This window comes from Hevea brasiliensis, unplaced genomic scaffold, assembly GCF_030052815.1.
Source record: "Hevea brasiliensis isolate MT/VB/25A 57/8 unplaced genomic scaffold, ASM3005281v1 Scaf543, whole genome shotgun sequence".
Classification (NCBI taxonomy): Eukaryota; Viridiplantae; Streptophyta; class Magnoliopsida; order Malpighiales; family Euphorbiaceae; genus Hevea; species Hevea brasiliensis.
The window spans coordinates 288-20,347 of record NW_026615077.1 but is presented as its reverse complement, the minus strand read 5'-3'; the positions used below and the strand labels follow the sequence as shown (position 1 = coordinate 20,347).

Sequence of the window (20,060 nt, the reverse complement as noted above, 5' to 3'; positions counted from 1 at the left end):
TTTTAAAAAAATACAAGTGAGTGTTTTAAAATAATTATGAGTTCTGGTCCTCGTGAGAGAGCGTAGGTTCAAATCCCACTTCTGTCACATTTCTATTTTCATTCCTTTTAAACTACTAAATTAAAAGCTAAAATATTACTTTATTTTTCACAAGGTAAATAAAAATTAATTTCATAAATAATCACTCTTAAATAATAAATAATCTTAAAAAAAATTTAAGATTATTTAATCAAGGTGTTAAATGAAATTTGGAAGGTAACCTTTTATGTTATGAAACTGCAGTGGTTGAATAATAATATTTTGATAACCACAGTTCAAAGTAAAATTAAAGGCAAATTATTATTTACTCTTTATATTTTTAATAAAATTAATTATTTTATTTTTATTTTTTAAAAAATATATTATTTAATTTTAATATTTTACTTTCATTAAATTGTTTAGTCTCTCGTTAATTTCAAACTACTATTTAATCTTTTTATTTTAGAAAAATTATTCAACCTCTATATTAAAAAAAAATACATTAGTTAGCTTCTATAATTTGATTATATTAACTATTTAGTCTTATAATTATCTTTTATATCTAAACTACCATAATTCTCTATCTCTTATTTCTCTCGTATCCTCTTTTATTTTCTCTCTCTCTCTCTCTCTCTCTCTCTCTCTCTCTCTCTCTCTATATATATATATATATATTTATTCTCCTCTATATTCACATTCTTCTCTCCCCTCATCCTCTTTTTATTTTTTTTTTCTGCTGATAAAAATGGTACAAACTGTTTATACAAAAAAAGTTAATCAGTTTTTCTTAAACTTCTAAGTACTTAAGGAAAATTATCTCCCTGTGAGAAAATGTAAAAATAATATACAAAGAATTAGAAAATTAAAAAATATATATATATTCAAATTTAGTCTCTAAATAGCAAAATTTTTATTTTTATCCATGACTGTATTTTTTAAAATATATTGACCAACTACTTAATTTCACTAAAATAAAAAAAATTAAATAATAATATTTTTTAAAATACGTTGATCAACTAATTAATTTTCTTAAAATAGATACTAAATAGTAATTTAAATAATATGAATTGAAGAAAAATTAATATATCCAACACATAGATTGCAATTTATGGGTTCTAACTCATATTCATACAACTTTAAGATTTTTACCATATTTATTTCACTAATCTACCATATGATCACATGAAAAACATAAATCACATAAATTAACCACAGTCTAAATATGCACCTTATTATTTGCAGAATAATTGCTCCAGGATTGAATCAACGAAAAGTCTTTTAAGGATGCCAAAAACCAAAGTCACACAAAGACAAAACTTAACTTAGCTATTTATATATCATGACACCTTTTAGCCAATAGTTTCATAACTTCATGTGTATAACTATTAAGAAGAATTACATCTTTTAACTAATATACACAACTTTTAGATTTTGCTACCTTTTAGCAATGTACATAACTTATACATTTTAAGTCTAATGGATCTAAATTGATCCACATAAGTAACTCGAACCATATTTTCAACGTGAATAACGAAAGATTTGACTAAGAAACTAAATATTAAATAGTTTAATAGAAGTAAAATACAGATACTAAATAATATATTTTTCAAAATATAAAAACTAAATAATTAGTTCTGCTAAAATACATTGCCTAAATAGTAATTTTCCCTAAAACTAAACTTCCCTAAGATCTTTTACCAGCAGCTGCTGGATGCTTGACCTTTTCCCACAAAATTCACTGTCCAAAACAGAATGATCAGCATAATCTATAGTGCGATGGAATGCATTCTTGGCTTATAAGGAAATGGAAATTCTACAACAAAATTTAAGAAACTAGAATCTATGTTAGTCCAACTCTTGCTTCTCAGTATTCTGCAATTTCTCAAGCCCTCAATGGTCGGGATAAAGAATGCCGTTGCAGTTATCTTGTAGTTAGAAAATCCCCGGGCATCCAGCCGGGTTGCCTCATTTTACAATGGATGACTGGGCCAATTGCTGTAGCTGATGGACAACATGAGACATTCTCGGGCGCATTGACGGCACATGTTGTGTGCAAGTATATACGAGGTCCACTACCTTTTGAATCACACCAGCTTCCGGAATTTCGGAAGAAGATGAAGATATGAGAGGATCCAAGAGATCAGGATAGCGATGTGCCTGAACCAACGGTGTGGCCCACTCAAATATACTTTGCCAACCCACTGAATCAACTGCTTGTGCAGGCCTGCGACCAGTGACTATTTCTAACAGCAGAACTCCAAAGCTGTAAACATCACTTTTCGTTGTAAGCTCATTTCTATAAACAAATTCTGGTGCAAGGTACCCATACGTACCACCTGCCATCACTGTTCTCTCGTGTATCACTTCCCATGGCACAAACTTGGAGAGACCAACTCCCATCAAGTGTGCTCCAAACTCTTCATCAAGAAGCACGTTGCTGGCACGAATATCCCGATGCACAACATGTGGCTTAACCTTGTCATGCAAGAACCTATTCACGAGGAGAAACCAAGAAAAAGACATTATGTCAGTAGAAAATAAACCATCACAGAGATTAATTGGTATAGGCTACACATCTATGAAAAGTCCAATAATAATCTACATCTTATCATCCCTTAGCGTAAAATTTTTCAGTAGTAATACTTTTCTTTCCTTATTAAACCCTATTTGAGGCCTTGGATGGGCTGCATTTTGCGCAGCTCCAAAGGGCCTCCCAACCATGGTTTTGGCCCAAACACTATGGTCCACAGGCTGCAGTTAGAAAAGAAAAAGGGCAAGAGCAGTTAGGAAAAGCCCCACAAACCAATCCACCAAACAGGCAGTTATTCAGCAATCAAAGATGATGCAAAGTTTAGGAAGAAACCAAGGCAAAGAGAAAACAAAATTTCAGAGACAAAGTTAGCAGAAATTCATGTTTTATGATGTTTCAAAAACGAAGTTAGCAGGCATTTATGTTTTATGATGTCTCCAAAAACAAAGATTAACAATAATACTGCTCATGCTTCTGTTACTAGTAACAATATGCAGTTTGCAAATAAGTAACACAGGCCATGGATACTCACGCAATCCCTTGAGCAAGGGTAGTAGCTATTTTCATTCTCATAGTCCAATCCAAGCTCCTCCCTCCCCTTGGTATGTGGTGTAGCCATCTATCTAAGGGCCCATTAACTATAAACTCATAAACAATATAGCGATCACCATGATCATAGCAACATCCTTTAATAGCCACCAAATTTGGATGATGAAGTCTTGCAACCCTTCCAATCTCAGAATAAAAATCCTTCTTCCTTTGGAAATCGGATCTCTTCAATCTCTTAACAGCAACCCTTGATCCATCAGGAAGAAGACCACTATATGTGCCACCCGTTTTTGCATCACCAAGAAGACGATTTCCTTCACTAAAATTCTTTGTAATTGACCTCAGTTCCTCATCAGTGAAGACTTTCCATGAGGGCGGAATTAATGCAGAAGCTGCAAGATTATATAATTTGTGGGACTTTCTGCGCTTCCTCTGGCCTGGGCAAGCAAGAAGCCAAATCACCACAGAAACATCGTGCAGAGGATCAACCCACTAACAACTGCAAGGATAATAAGATATTCCTGTGACAGTGCATGTGGTAGCATTTGTTTTCTGCTAACCAGGAGAGAGAGAGAGAGAGAAAGAGAGAGAGAGAGAGAGAAGACGAAAACAAAAAGGAAAAGCATGTCAAGCACTTCTCTTCACACAAGTGACAGAAAAACATTATACACTTCCAAACACTCAAAACTACAATATGGGCATGTGAGCAAGTACATATTTCCTCAAAAGGAAATACATACAAATATAGATCAGGGATGAATAGCAATTTATCTGTAACATGTTGGTGAGGCGTACCAACATAAAGCATGCAAATAAAAGCATGAGACATGTTTCATCTCTCTTCCATGAGATAAGTGGTACCATTATTGAACAATGTACAGAAATCACCAGTATTGTTATGGCATGGTAAACTGGTGCAATTTGAATTAGAATATGGCCCAGCAAATATTTACTTATTCCAATATGATGAATTATCAGACCACTTCCAATCAAAACCAACAGTGGAGTCAATATCTCTTCCTCCAACCCAACAGCAATTAGCAATTTGCCCACGCAGCTGTTTTGCAAAGCTTAGTTCTTGAGAAGATGTTAATGCTACCAAATGTCCACCATAGCTTTTGCAGAGGTTCTCTGACTCAACCCATGATAGGGAATTTTCTAAATATTTCAAGCACTTATTCTTGTTTGGACTGATAGTTCAAATAAAAGTATGGTGAAAAATGGCATGACGAACAAAAAGGATGGTGAAAAATGGCACATAGGCTTAGGTTATGAGAAGAGATGGTGAGATAGCATTTATTGGGTCTGTGATCAAGGGTTAGGTAAGCATTTTCAGTATGACCAATAGGGTCACCTTATAAGGAAACATGAATGAAAATAAGTGACAGAACGATAGTAGGAGATAGAGTCGGAAGAAATATGTATGAGTAATAGTCACAAGTTACTGAGAAGTACTAGAATAAGAGTTATGGCAGTAAATATGATTGGAATCAATTCTGGAAGAGTTTGTTAGTGAGAGGTATCTTCTAAAATACAGTAAGATGTAAGGATGTAAAAGAACGAGGGTAAGCATAAAAGGTAAAAATGGAGTATAAGTAAAGATAGTAAATCTCAAGATGATATGTCAGTAAATTGGTGGTACAAATGTATGGATTGTTGCAAATGGATATCGTATAGGAAGAGAGATGAAATTTCAAGAAAAAGACTAAGAGACATGGGTTGAACATTATTCTACAGACAATACTGTGCAGCTGACTCTAGGAGGAGATTTCTCCTTCTCTTTAAGTTTAGCTCATGCTTTTGGCTCTAGAAGACTACATAAGCAAGGGAAATTATGTTAAGGTAACTCAATATTTAAGAATTTGGTAGGCACCAGTCCACACACATTCTCCTTAAAAAGGAAATGACGGTAAATGTGTACCTAATGTTAAGTATGAAAGGATGATCGTAAAGGTGACAGAGTTAAATCGAGCTAGTTACTGTGGATTACAACCCTTCTAAACTTTAAGCTAGAGGAAGTACTTTTACAATGAGTTACGATGAATGAAATTGTTGTTGATGGAAAATTTGAGGCTGAATTTTGGAGAGTTGTAGGCAGATATGTGGTTATATTAAGGAGAATAGACATGTGAAGTATCTTGTCCAAATTATGGCATAGCACACATTTCCCACGATCATGTTAGTTCTGTGGAACTTATAGTTTCAAGGGCCCTCTCTAACTATGATGAGCAATTTCCTACAAAGGGTAGTAGGGAATGATAACTTTCTAATGGTTAAGTTAGGAAAGGAGACACAAAAGAATTTTCTAGGTCAATTACAAGTGTTATATAATGTGAAAGATGTGTTGATAAGAGCCAATCGTAAGGTTAGAATTCCGTATAATGAAACTAGTAATCAAGATAGGACTAAGAGATAAAATGAAAGTCAAAGTAGATGTTGGGATGGATATCCTTAAAGGAAAGGCATAAGGGTGAGAGAGGACAAAGGTTAAAGAATAAGTACAATAAGTTAGAAAGATATCAACACTAGCAGAAAAAAAAAAAAAAGTGGATAAGATCCAAAGGATAGGTGAAAAACTTAGTAGAGTTGGTTACAATGATGAGGGTAAGAAGGAATAAGTACGCTAGGGACACACTAAGGGATGTTTAAAACAAATTATGATGAAATAGTAAGATAAAGAAATAATGGAGCCTCGATTTAAGTACCAATGTGTTAGGAAGCACATCGATAGTAAGAAATTTCAAGGTAAGGCAAGTAACTCTCTTTCGTAAAAGGATTAGGATATGATAAGTTGTTTTGACTGGATGGCTTAGGAATACATAGACTTTGTTAGGTTAGAGAAGAGACCCACCCACTTTCTACTATTAATAGATAGAATATGAACGCTTAATACTTGGATAGAGCTCTACATAACTAGTTACATAAAATGGACAGGGGTTAATTTGAGGACCTTAGTAATGACTCAAGTAAATTGAGAATTCGAAGTATCATCGGAATGAAAAGATACATAGGACTGGGGCTATAGGACAAGTAAAGATTTAGAATAAGATGAATATGATAGGTGTTACAGGAAACATCTTATAGAACATTATAGGATAAGGAACATAAGTCATGTCCTTGGGAAGCAAAAATTATTGAAACGAAGGAATAAGGACTAAAGTCACTAAGAGACATGTTGGGGCACGTTGAAAGAGGAGTAAGCGCCAAGGTTGATTGAAGTTATAAGACATCAAGTCAAGTACAGAGAGGTATAGTGAATACTTGAGATAACAAAAAATGATCAATGAATAGTTAAGAGATAAGAGCATCTCTAATAAGAGATGATGACAGTTAGGACACTACAGTAAAATCAAAGAGCAGAGAAATGCGATCTATAGTATACAAAGAGTTTGGAGAATAAAGCGTTTTAACCATCTTTGCTTAGCTGGAGGAGTCAATGTCAGATCTATCCTAATAACCTCTTTCTTTTTCCCTTGTTTATTTGAAAATTCGAAAACGGATTTTTCTTAAGGAAGGAAGAATGTAACAACTTAAATTTATAAATTATAAATAAAATAAAATAAATATTATATTATTAATATTATGAAATTTATTTGAATTAATTTTAAAATAAAAGAAGATAATTAAAAAAATAAATAAATAAATATATATATATATATATATATATATATATATATATATATAAAAAGATAGTTATATTATATTATATTGTGGGTTATAGTATTTTAATGTTAAATATTTTGAAAGTTTAATAATAATAATAATAATAATAACAATAATAAAAACAAACAGCTTTAAAAAGCTGTATATATATATATATATATATATATATATATATATATATAAAGATAGTTGAATAATATTATATTGTGGGTTATAGTATTTTAATGTTAAATATTTTGAAAGTTTAATAATAATAATAATAATAATAATAATAATAATAATAATAACAATAATAAAAAAATTTAAAAAGTCATATCGTATGTCCCCTCTCTCTCTCTCTTTCTCTCTTTTCATTTTTTCCTTTTCATTTTCTAGCCATAACTTCTTCCTCCTATCACCGCTTTTAGCGCTCTTGGTATCAAAATGTTCCTTTCTTCATGGGCATTGTATAGATACTAAGTTTGTGCAAGATCGCTTCCCGGTTTGTATCCTCCTATCACCGCTTTAGCGCTCTTGATATTAAAAGGTTCCTCTCTTCGTGGGTATCGTGTAGATACCAAGTTTATGCGATATCATTTCCTAGTTTGTGCGAATCAAACTTCAGAAATTTTAGCCTATTTTAATTTTTGAGCTAGATCTCTTTCAAACCGTAAATCCTATCAAAAATCTGAGACCACCAATATGCTCCACTCGTCAAGGGCTTCGCGACGACACCAATTTGAAATTTTTCCGACACCAAAATTTCGGTAGGTCTTACAGACTTTGCAGTATTTTTTCGAGTTTCAAATGAGCTTTTTTAATTTTGTAACAATTTTATTCTAACCCCTAGTATTGTGAGCTTCACGAGGTTCTCTTTGTTTTGTGAAAATTCGAAGCTTGCTCGGGTCTATAAATTCCGTGCCTGACATACTGTCGCTAGAAAAACTTCAGAACCGGGTCGAGGTTGTAGGTTATCCCACCATTTGCAGATGCCCTGGACGCGTTTCAAGCGTTAGAATTGGCATAGGTAAACCCAAACCTAAAGTTTCTTCAGTTATTTAGTGTCGGATTTAGAATAAAAATCCATAAAATATTCAAGGGTTATTAGAAAATTATAATTCTTTTTACAATAACTTTATAATATTGTTGAGGACCGTAAGGCAAAGTTTTTAGAATTTTTAGAGATTATTTGAGTGATTTTTACAGAATATCAATTTTAGGTGCTAAAATGTACTTTTTCAATTTTGTGACTACTGCCTGGTTTGGAGGCCCCAAGAGGGGCCATATGATATTGATGAGATATGGGTTGAGATGTGTGATTCTAGAAGTATTATTTGAACTATTGTGCAAGTTGAGCAGGTCCTAAGTGCAGGAGAAACTTTGCCAAAATTTTGACAAGATCTTAGAAACTATTTTAATTTTATGGTTTGAATCAATTATTTAGTTTTGTCAGTCTTTTGATAGAAGTCAGTGTGTATATTTAAGTGATCGGTACCCGTCGTCTTCTCCTTTCAAGCGGACCAGCTGCAGTCTAGTTGACTAATCCGTGAGTAGATATTGATTTTATTTACAATTTCGATATTATTATATTTCTGGCATGCTCATGCATCACTATTACTTATATTTATGTAGTTACATATTAGGCATGCCCTGCTTTGCATTTATACTTGATGATATTACTTTGGTTGTTGTGTTTTGATAATTTGAAGCTGTGTGTGTGAGTTGGTGTGTATGTGGAGTATATGGATATGGGTAGGACAGGTAGACTCGGCTGGAGGTTGACTCACTGGGACTCAATCCTTATTATAAGTCAGGGTAGGCACGGCTTTGTGTTGATCTCGCTAGCCTCTACATATGAATTATTAAGCGAAAATCCGACTCGAGTTAATCTTGCTGGCAGGTCTTAGATTAAGAGAGCTGGGTAGGGGGATCAGCTCTCCATATATGTATGCGTGAGAATGAATATGACTTGGGTGCGTGAGTGCTCCAGATTATCTTTGATGTGACCTGACTTGTTTGCATAACTTGTATGAAGATAATGTATTTCATTTCTAAGGATGTATTAGAATTAGATACTTATAGAAATTGTAGATAAAATAAATATTTACTCTCTGAGTTAAACGCTCACTCCTGTTCACTATTTTTCTAGGATACAGGAAAGTCTTGCTGTAAATATCACACCTTACCCCTCTGTAAGGTATAACATGATCCCGTAGTATATCTAATGAATTATTGAACTTCACCTACCGATAACCCATAAATACACTACAAGAGATTTTAAAACCATTTTCTTACTTTTTGAAAGTGGTGTACGTTTTTTGTAGGAATTTAAAGTATTTAATTAAGGTTTAAAAGTCATGTAAAATTTTTGTCAATTTCCATTTTTTCACAAATTTAGGAAAATTTCGGCAGAGTGCCGGCTGTATTTGAGAAAACCGAAAAATTTTACCTGCTGAAAACACTTCTAATATAACATTTCAACCAAAATCAACCACTGTTTCAACTCAATCAACACAAATTTTCCCCAAACTCCACATTTCAAATAAATAGTTCACAACTCAAAATTTCAATTCAATTATTTTCAAAATTAGTTGTCACACCTCGCTTAGGGGCCCCACCAAGCCCTCTATGGGTGGCCTTCTTGCCTGCATCTTCTAGAGGCCGGCCCGCAACTCAAATCAAGATCGCCCGCTGGTGGAGTTAATCCCTTGGCCCGCAGAGCTAGGATTCAACCCATATCACCTCACGCTTTACTCGCCTCTTACTAATTGAGCTTTTTAATTAGTCACACGCTTAGTTCAGCTGCTCTAGTGAGTTCAGTAAGAGCTTCTAGAGGGATTGCGATCACATCGTCGCTTTGTGGATTAATTCACTAGTTAGGATTCGAATCTTATCACCACGATTTAGCCTCACCAATTTGAGCCGCAATTGGTGAGAGGCTAAGCAAACTGTGAGTGATAAGGGTTCAATCCTAGCTCGCAGGTGAAGGGATTTAATTCCACAAAGCGACAGCACTGTGAGTCGCAGTCCAAATTTCTAAGGGCACGCAAGAAGGCTCACTAGAGGGGCTTGAGCGGGCCCCTGGTGTGACAATTAAAAAGGCGCTTTATATAGTCACACTCTGCTTAGCTCCAGCCTCTATGGTGGTTTCAACAGCCTTTTTTAGAGCGATAGCGTATCACTTGTGGAATTAATTTTCACTGAGTTAGATTCACCAACTGAGTCACACCGATGCAGCCAATTGGTGAGAGGCGAAGCAAACCGGAGTGATAAGGGTTCAATCCTCGCAGTGGTGAAGGGATTTAATTCCACAAAGCGACAAGCACTCAGAGTCGCAGGTCCGGCCTCTAGAAGGGTACGCTGGCAAGAAGGCCACCCATAGAGGGGCTTGAGCTGGGCCCCCCTAAGCCGGGGTGTGACATTAGTACTAATTAATGTCATACTCATTGTATTAAGGAAAATTTAATTTACATTCATCAGTCCAAAAGTTACATCAGGGAGTCCAAAATAATATTATTACAAAACTGCATAACTGCCAAGACCCATTTACAAAGGTACATACAGCTATTTATATCAAAATAAATATATACAATAAGGGTATAAAATTATACCCAATAAAATATCCAAAAGTAGCTCAAGACTTCTTAGCACTCACTCACCGCTTCTATCGCCTCTCTACTGCGACAAAGAATGAAGAATGAATACCATCACGAGTACCATGTCTTAGTGGTGCACTACATACTAAAATAATATTTAATACATATATCAAATCACATTTATTCAAATTTGGTACTGAAAATGAAAAACAGATACAAAACATAATTTATAAATATTTAATCCAAACAATCTCATTTAGGAAGTCTCAAAACAGATTTTATAAAACACACGCTTATATCATGCCATCGAACAATGTTCATCTCAATAGCCTGAGGCTTATGAGGAATCTCAAGGCCGCCTAGCTCAATCTATGGGTACCCATTTAATTTTTTCCTCTCGCACACACCTCAACACTTCAAAGAGAGGGTATCAAAATTCAAAACTAATTCCTCCCACAAGTCATGCTAGTGAGGCATTCAAATATATGGTTATGACATTGTGGTTTCAAAACTATCTCAATAAATTTCCAAACATTTATTGATAATTAAAACAAATGTAATTAAATTTTCAACAATTTAGGTCAATAGCATAATATACATTTCAATCATCATTTTGCAATATAAATAAATCATAAATAATTTCATGCACTTTGCAAAAGAAATTTAAAAAACATTTTATATTGTGTACAAACCTTATGCGAGTTGCCTCTTAGCCTTGACTCGATGTCTAGGTTCTTTCCCGATATTCTTTTCAGCTGAAACACACAATTTTACAGTGTTTCAGTATCATAATTTATTATAAATCCATTAAAGAATTTCACAATTACTTATTTCGAGTCCTAAAATGCTTAAATTAATGTTCTTAAAATTTTGCCTTTCGAGGTTACTATTCACGATACTATTCAAGTCAAATTGTTGACTTTCTTATGCTTAATAGGTATGGAAATTTCACTTTCACCCACATACCACATTTGTCACACCTTACCCCTCTGTAAGGCATAACATGATCCTGTAGAATACCTAATGAACTACCGAACTTTACCTACCGATAATTCATTAAGTACACTACAAGGGATTTTAAAACTATTTTCTTACATTTTGGAAGTGGTGAGCATTTTGGTATGAATTAAAATCATTTATTCAAAGCTTAAAAACTAGTAAAAAATTTTGTTCATTTTTATTTTTCCGTAAATTTTATAAAAATTTTGACAGAGTTCCGTCTGTATTTTGAGAAAACAGTTCTTCAAATACCTGAGAAAAACACTTCCAATAAATTTTCCACAACTCCCAACCTCCAAATAATCTCAAGTCAACTCAATTCAATCCACTTCAAAATAATTCCACAATCCAATCAAAGTTTATCATCTCAAAATTTTTCATAACTTCATTCACAATGCATAAAGTATGAAATTCACAAATACAAATCTTAATTTACAAAAAGAAGTTTCAAAAATAATATTATTATAATTTATTATACAATTGTTCAACTTTGCATTGGTACATAAAACATTGTAATATTTACATCAAAATAACTACAAGGATATAAAATAATACCCGTACAAAAATATCAATGTAGTCCTCACATCGTGAGTACTTACTCGCCGCTTTCTCCTTGCTCTTATCTCATGACAAAATAAGTTATCACGAGTATAAAATACTCTGGTGCACAATAAAAATTTAAAATACAATACATAAATCATTCATTGCCAAAACACAATTTAAATATTTCTCAATCACATTTCACAAATTATCAAAACTCATAATAACACAATTTGATCAAATAATTTAATAAACACAATATTGCCAAATCATACACAACTTAAGTAATGACACAAAATTTCTGATCAATGCCGTGTTATACACCACGACAAAGCAATCTACAACCCCACTAATCGAAATCAATGAGGGAGGTGGCTAGCTAGCTAATGAGTACTCATCTGATCTACAACCTCAACTGGTAAACCAGAGAGGGAGGAAAAATAATCGATCTCACCCCATGAATGGAGGAGGAGTAATAAGGCACTGTCATACTAAGTGTGAATCAAAAATCCATTTCAAACATTTTATTCAAATAATTCATGAGAAATCCGATAAATTTCCAAAGTCATAATTTCATTCACAAGGTGGCAACACAATTCATGATTAACATCAATTTTTCATAAATTATACTAAATCAATTTTTCAATGACAAAATGCTCAATTAAGGTTTATTGTGCACAAACTTGACGTGAGTCGCCTCTAGGCCTTGACTCAGTCTCACAGACCTTCCAAGTCTTTTTCAGCTAAAACACATAGTTTCACAGTGTTTCAGTACTATAACTTAGCATAAATCCAAAATAAATTCAAATTCACTTTTATCTAGTTTATATCTGTTAAACTCGACGTTCTTTAAATTTTGTGTTTCGGGGTTACTATTCACTACACTATTCAAGTCAATTTGTTGACTTTCTAAGGCTTAATAGGTATAGGAATTCCAAATTCACCCACATACCACATTTTGGTCACCAAACTTGTTGGTTTTGGTTGTTTTCTCAAAACTTAGGTCTTTAGGCAAAATTGTCAATTTTCAGTTTTGGAGTCTTAAGTTGCACTGTTCCATTGGTCATTTTACTGTTGGAATTTGACAAAACTTTCTTCATAGAAAATGTTCCCTAATGTCTTAAGTTTATTCTCCTTTTTGAATCACCCCAATTGGAGTTTTGTAGCTCAAGTTATGGCCATTTGAACCATGGCTACCGGATTGGATTCAACCCAGAATTCTGGGCAATTTTTGGTGCTGGCAGTTTTGGGTCACCAACTTGGGGTGGCCAAATGACTTGGTTCATGGCATAATTTGGGTTTATATTCTTCATGAAAGTTTTAGGTCTATATCTCATCTAACGACTGGTAAAATTTCAGGTCATTTAGACTTGTCTAGTTTGTTATGACCAAATGAACAAATACTATTCATTTGGTCAGTTTGTACAGGGTAGCCTGCAATTTTCTAAGTTTGGTCAATTTGTTCAATAGGTTTTGGTCAATTTTTGGGCATGCTTCCTAAATGAAAATTGTGTCATTTAGTGTCTATTTTCATTCTCAATTGGTCTCATACCAATTGACTTGTAAAATTTCATTTTTGGTCCTCAGTATCTTGGTCATGCCGCCAAAAAGATGACCATACTCAATCCGAATTTGGCTTTGATTCAAACACTTCTAACACACTTAATTAGGTCACAAATGAACATTTCTCACTGCACATTGGGTCAAAGACATTATTTACACATTTATCACATTTTTGTCTCTAACCCTAAGTGTCCCAAAACCCTAACTTACTAACTTGTTGAATTTAACCACATTTAAGCATTTAATAATAATTATTGAACACAATTAAGCTCACATACACTTTCAAATCCACCAAATTCATGCATACATATATCAAAACCCTAGTTGGCCAAAATTCAACTTTGTCCTTCACAATTATTTTCTTTGAATTTAAGTTAAAATCTAAGTTAAATTAACTTAAAACATATATTTTAAACTAAAAATTTCAATTTAAATTATTACATCAGTAGACCTTTCCAATATTCTTAATTACACAATGTTTCTCTAATTTCTTTCTTCAACACAACATTTCAATACTAAAAATAAACTTTTAACTTGAGGAACTAGGAAATTTATGGTGAAATTTAGAGTTTTGAAAGCTTAAATTTAAGCTCTCATGGAGGAACTTAGGGAGAGAACTGGGAGAAGTGAGTGTTCACGGCAACATGGAGAAGATGATAGAAAATAGCTTTTTAATTTTTTTTTATGTATAATTATCCTTCTTTTTGACTTAGTCAAAATTTCAAGTAATTAGAATTTAATTATGAGGTCATGTGTGATGTCACACACATGATGTCATAAGGGAATTTTCTTTTCTTTTTTCTTTTTCCTTTATTTTTCAATGGTTCTTTAATTTAATTTGCTATTCCAAAATTTTTTTTTCTCTAATTTTATTTGACAGTTAGGTCAGGAGTCAGCTCTCGGGGTCAATTGACCAAATTGCCCCTCGCCGGTTCAACCCGGTTTGTAAATAATTCAATATTTCTTCCGACTCTCTGACCTAATTATTTGACTGGCTTAACAACCTTTTTCATGATTTTCTTTTCCATCGTGTTCGTAATAGTCCTAAGGACAGCAACGCCACATTTTACAAATCAAATTTGAGTTTAAATTGACTTCGCAATCATTCCCGAGAAGGTCACCCATCGCCGTGACTCTCTACTGCTTAACTTCTTATGTTCTCGCTCTTCTTATTTATACTTAACCAATTGGCAATTACTAATTATTTGTGTTTATAGCTTATCTAGTTGTCTTAAGTGTGATTCTAATCCCTTAATTGTCCGGTCCGACTCGGCCACCTAATAGTGAAATATACCAGGCTCTACAAATGGGGGTGTTACAATTCTTCCCTCCCCTTAAAATAAATTTCGTCTCGAAATTTTACCTAGTATCAATCTATAAACAGCTGTGGGTGCTATCTCCTCATGTCCTCCTCTCGTTCCCAAGTAGCCTCCTGGCCCGAATGATGGCTCCACAGCACTTTTACCAAGGGTATCTGCTTGTTACGTAGCTGCTTAACCTTATAAGCCAGAATCACTATGGGTTCTTCCTCATATGTGAGGTCTGGATTCAATTCAATTTCTTCCACTGGTAGTACATGAGATGGGTCTGATCGATACCTTCTCAACATAGACACATGGAAGACATTATGTATCTTCTCTAACTCGAGGTAGTGCCATCCGATATGCCAAAGGACCCACTCTTTACAGAACCTAATATGGCCAAATGAAACGAGGACTTAGTTTCCACTTTCTTGCCAATCTCATAATTCTCTTCCAAGGAGAAACTTTGAGAAAAACTTTCTCACCCACTGCATACTCAATAACCCTTCTCTTCAAATCAATGTAGGACTTCGACGGTTTGATGCGCTTAAGTCGATCTCTCGATCACCCCGATTTTCTTCATCACAATAATTTCGGTCCAATCATCTTTCTTTCACCCCACGCCATCCCAACACAACGGTGTTCTACATTTTCTGCCATACAAAGCTTCATATGGAGGCATCCCAATGCTTGATTGATAGCTGTTGTTATAAGCAAACTCAATCAAAGGCAAGTGTGTGTCCCAACTGCCCTCAAACTCAATCACACACGCCCGTAGCATGTCCTCCAAGATCTGAATTATCCTTTCGCATCGCCATCCACAATGGGTGGAATCCAATCAAGTTCAATCTAGTTCCTAGGGCTCTCTGAAGACTACCCTATAATCTAGAAGTGAACCTAAGATATCTGTCTGATACAATGGATACTGGCACTCCATGCAGTCTCACAATCTCATCAATGTACAACCTGGCCAATCTTTCTAAACTGTAGTCCATCCGAACTGACAGAAAATGAGCAGACTTGGTCACCACAACAATGACCCATACCGCATCATGACTCTTCGTGTCCTCAAGTCCCATCACAAAATCCAACATTTTTCTCTCCCATTTACGTTCTGGCACGGGTCGTGGATGGAATAACCCAGTTGGTACATGGTGTTCTGCCTTCTCTTGCTGACAAGATAGGCATTTAGAAACAATCCGCCACATCTCTTTTCATACCCATCCACCAAAGAATGCTCCTTTAGCTCTCTATACATTTTTGTACCACTAGGTGCATGGCAAAGGAGACTCATGTGCTTCCTTCAAAATGATCTGCCTCAAATCAACATCATTCTGAACACACATTCTGCCCTGGTGTAGCAATAGACCGTCATCTCTAATTAAGAATTCTGGTTTCTTACCCTGCCGAACTTCTTCTAATAACTTCTGATACCTTTCATCATTCTGAGCAGCCATTCTGATCTAATCAATCAATACTGGCTGTACATACCATGCAACCGCTCGCCCATCATCATTAATCTCTAAGTGGCATGCAATGATCTTAACTCATGCACCAAAGACAAAGGAGTAACTGTAGACTTGCCATAGTCTTGCACTTAAGGCATCAGCCACAACATTAGCTTTCCCTAGCCGATAGTCTATCGATACCATAGTCTTTTATCAACTCTAACCACCTCCTCTGCCTCAAATTCAACTCTTCTGGTGCCCAAATACGCCAAACTCTTATGATCTGTAAATGTAACACTTTTCCCCATACAAATAGTGTCTCCGCATCTTAAGAGCGAACACAATGGCTACAAGCTCCAAGTCATGTGTCTGATAATTCCTCTCATGCGGTTTTAGTGGCGCGATGCATAGGCAATGACATTTCGATCTTGCATCAATACACACTAACCCATTGTGAGAAGCATCATCAGAATCGTGTATTCTTTACCCGGTAGATAAAGTCGATCGAGCTTCACCAAACATTTCTTCAATTCATCAAAACTCATTGGCATTTATCCGCCCACTAAAATTTCACATCTTTTCTAAGCACTTGGTTAATGGAGATGCCAACATGGAGATTTCTTCACAAACCGATGGTAGTATCCACTAAACCTAAAATCGAGAATCTTCGTGACATTTCGGTGGCCTCCAATTAAGGATGCTTCAATCTTACTTGGATCTACTCGATGCCTCTTTTGATACTACATGCCCCAAGAAAGATATTTCCTTCACCAAAATTCACATTTCGATAATTTGGCATATAGTCGCTTTCTCAAAGTTTGCAGATAATGCGCAGATGTCTATCATGCTCTTCGCACTTCGAATAGACCAATATATCATCAATGAATACTACAACAAACTGATCAAGGTATGGTCTGAAGATAGTGTTCATCAGATCCATAAAAGCAGCCGGAGCATTAGTTAACCCGAATGGCATGACTAAGAACTCATAATGGCCATTGCGTTCTCAAGGCGCTTTAGCAATGCTCGCTTCTTGTACTTTCACCGATAATAACTCGATCTCGTGTCAATTTTGAGAGCATACCGCACCTCAACCGATCAAACAAGTCATCAATGCGGGCAATGGATATCTATTCTTTATTGTCACCTTATTTAATCGCCGATAATCAATACACAAGCGAGAGTGCCATCTTTCTTCTTAACAAACAAAGATCGCGCCCCTAAGGTGACACACTAGGGAGGATAAAGCCCTTGTCACAACTCTTGTAATTGCACTTTCAATTCTTTTAGTTCTGGTGCCATTCTCAGATGGCGTTATGGAGATTGGGTCCACACTGTGCATAACATCAATCTCAAACTGCACCTCTCTTTCGAGGTAAGCTCGCAATTCATCAGAAACACATCTGAAAGTCACATACAGAGGAATGTCTCTTAGTGTTGGACTCTACTTGGGTGTCTATCACATGTGCCAAATATGCTTCACACCCCTTTCTCGATCATCCTTCCGCAGAAGCTAAAATGATGTTTGAAGGTACAATCGCTTCTCCCCATGTATTACTACATCACCATACCGAGGAGACCAAAAGTGATCGCTTTCGCCATACCAATCATCGCATGATTCCTGGCTAACCAATCCATGCCCAAGATAATGTCATAATCTCTAAAGGGCATTTCAATCAAATCAGACAGAAAAGTGTATCCTTGGATCACCAAAGGATAGTCCCTATATAGTCTATTTACCCCGACTCGCCTAATGGACTAGTTACTAGCATATCATAGTCCATTGGTACACCGAATAGCAATAGAACACATCACACTAGCACTAACATACGAATGTGTGGAGCCAAGATCAAATAACACATGTACATCTTGGTCAAGGATGGAGAAAATACCACTACTACGCCGATATTTCAGCCTCCTCCTCTGACGCATGGTATACACTCGATCGTGCGCCATCGATACCGGCCGTTAACAAAGGCTTTGACTTCCGTGAGTGTTACCAGGACTCTATCTCGCCTCTACCTCTACTAGCCGATCGTGACCTCTAGGTGCAGACTTGCGCCGATCCTTCGATATAGCAAGGTTCGCATCGCGCAGACTAGTGCAATCCTTAGCAAAATGTCCGCTCCCTCCATAGTTAAAACATGCACCGGTGGCCTTAAAACAAATCCCACCGTGTGTTCTACCACAAGTTTCACACCGTGCATCGATAGAGCTCCTCGGTGCTTGCGGTCTCACGACTGCATCGGTGGTCTTTGGCCGAGAATCGCCGCAGATCTACGAGAGCTAGATCCTGCATCGCTTCCTCTTCCCGTAACTACTTTCGTGTGCTTGACCAAAGAGTCTTTTCAGCTTCTCTTTCTCTTGTGTACCCTTCTTCACCGCTCCTTCTCGATTCTATCCTTTCCACCTGTGGCCGTGAGATCAACTCGTAAAAATTCGTGTCCGAATCCTACAACTTGCATCCTCGATTCGGCCTTAACCTGCACTCAAACCTCTTACATCCGTCTCTTTGGGTGGAGACTAAACTTCCAACAGAGTGGCTCACTGAGAGAAGTCTCTCTCATATTCGCTATGGTTCTTCCCTTGTTTCAAACTCAAAAATTCTTGTAACTTCATATCCACATATGCATCGGACCCACTTCCGTCAAACTCCCACAAAAGTCCGACCAAGTAAGGACCGGAGGTTCTACTAGTCGTGGGGAATGGTCTTCCACCATTCATATGCATCCCCTGCAACAAGGAAACATAATACTCGAACTTTACCTCTTGTGCACACTGCAGCCTTCCGAAAACCCGCCTATTCGCCTAACCACTGCCCGCCTCCAAAGTGGATCCACAAAGGTTTTAAACTCGGTGGCCCCAAATTTCATCAATTTTTCATATTGCCGAACCGAGGTGGGTGTGCTATAGGTGCTTGTATCCGAGCTTGGAGGGCACATTTCTCCATTTGCTAGAAAACGAGCCATCCGCTGGCAACCGAGTAGGAAATCGCGGCCGACTAGGAGCCGGAGTGGTCACCCACTCACGCTCTAGAGTGCCGGGCTTCCCCGTGAACCTTAGCCTCAACATTGTTCTACTTGAATGATCTCCTTCTTCCATTCCGCTTTCCCAAATTTTCTACTTCCCGAGATCAAACACAAGGAGGTTGACCTCCGTAGTGCATATTCATGATGTAAATATGTTATATGTATCAATTAAAGACACTTGAGCAATTGTACTTGTCAAAGAAATATTCACACACATAGTCAAAATTTATTGGAAAACCATGCTCGATACTACTAAAATATGTCACACCTACCCCTCTGTAAGGCATAACATGATCCTCAGAGAATAACTAATGAACTACCAACTTCACCTACCGATAATTCATTAAGTACACTACAAGGATTTTAAAACTATTTTCTTACATTTTGGAAGTGGTGAGCATTTTGGTATAAATTAAAATTATTTATTCAAAGCTTAAAAACTAGTAAAAATTTTTGTCCATTTTTATTTTTCCGTAAATTTTATAAAAGTTTTGACAGAGTTTCATCTGTATTTTGAGAAAACAGTTCTTCAAATACCTGAGAAAAACACTTCCAATAAATTTTCCACAACTCCCAACCTCCAAATAATCTCAAGTCAACTCAATTCAATCCACTTCAAAATAATTTCACAATCCAATCAAAATTTGTCATCTCAAAATTTTTCATAACTTGATTCATAATGCATAAAGTATGAAATTCACAAATACAAATCTTAATTTACAAAAAGAAGTTCCAAAAATAATATTATTACAATTTATTATATAACTGCTCAACTTTACATTGATACATAAAATATTACAATATTTACATCAAAATAACTACAAGGGTATAAAATAATACCCATA

The 20,060-nt window shown here is 35.7% G+C and overlaps 1 pseudogene; it reads right to left on the bottom strand.

Moving 5' to 3' along the window:
• Positions 1 to 1,655: 1,655 nt before the first annotated feature.
• Positions 1,656 to 19,288, bottom strand: LOC131177531 (C-type lectin receptor-like tyrosine-protein kinase At1g52310; annotated as a pseudogene).
• Between the last annotated feature and the right edge of the window lie 772 nt (positions 19,289 to 20,060).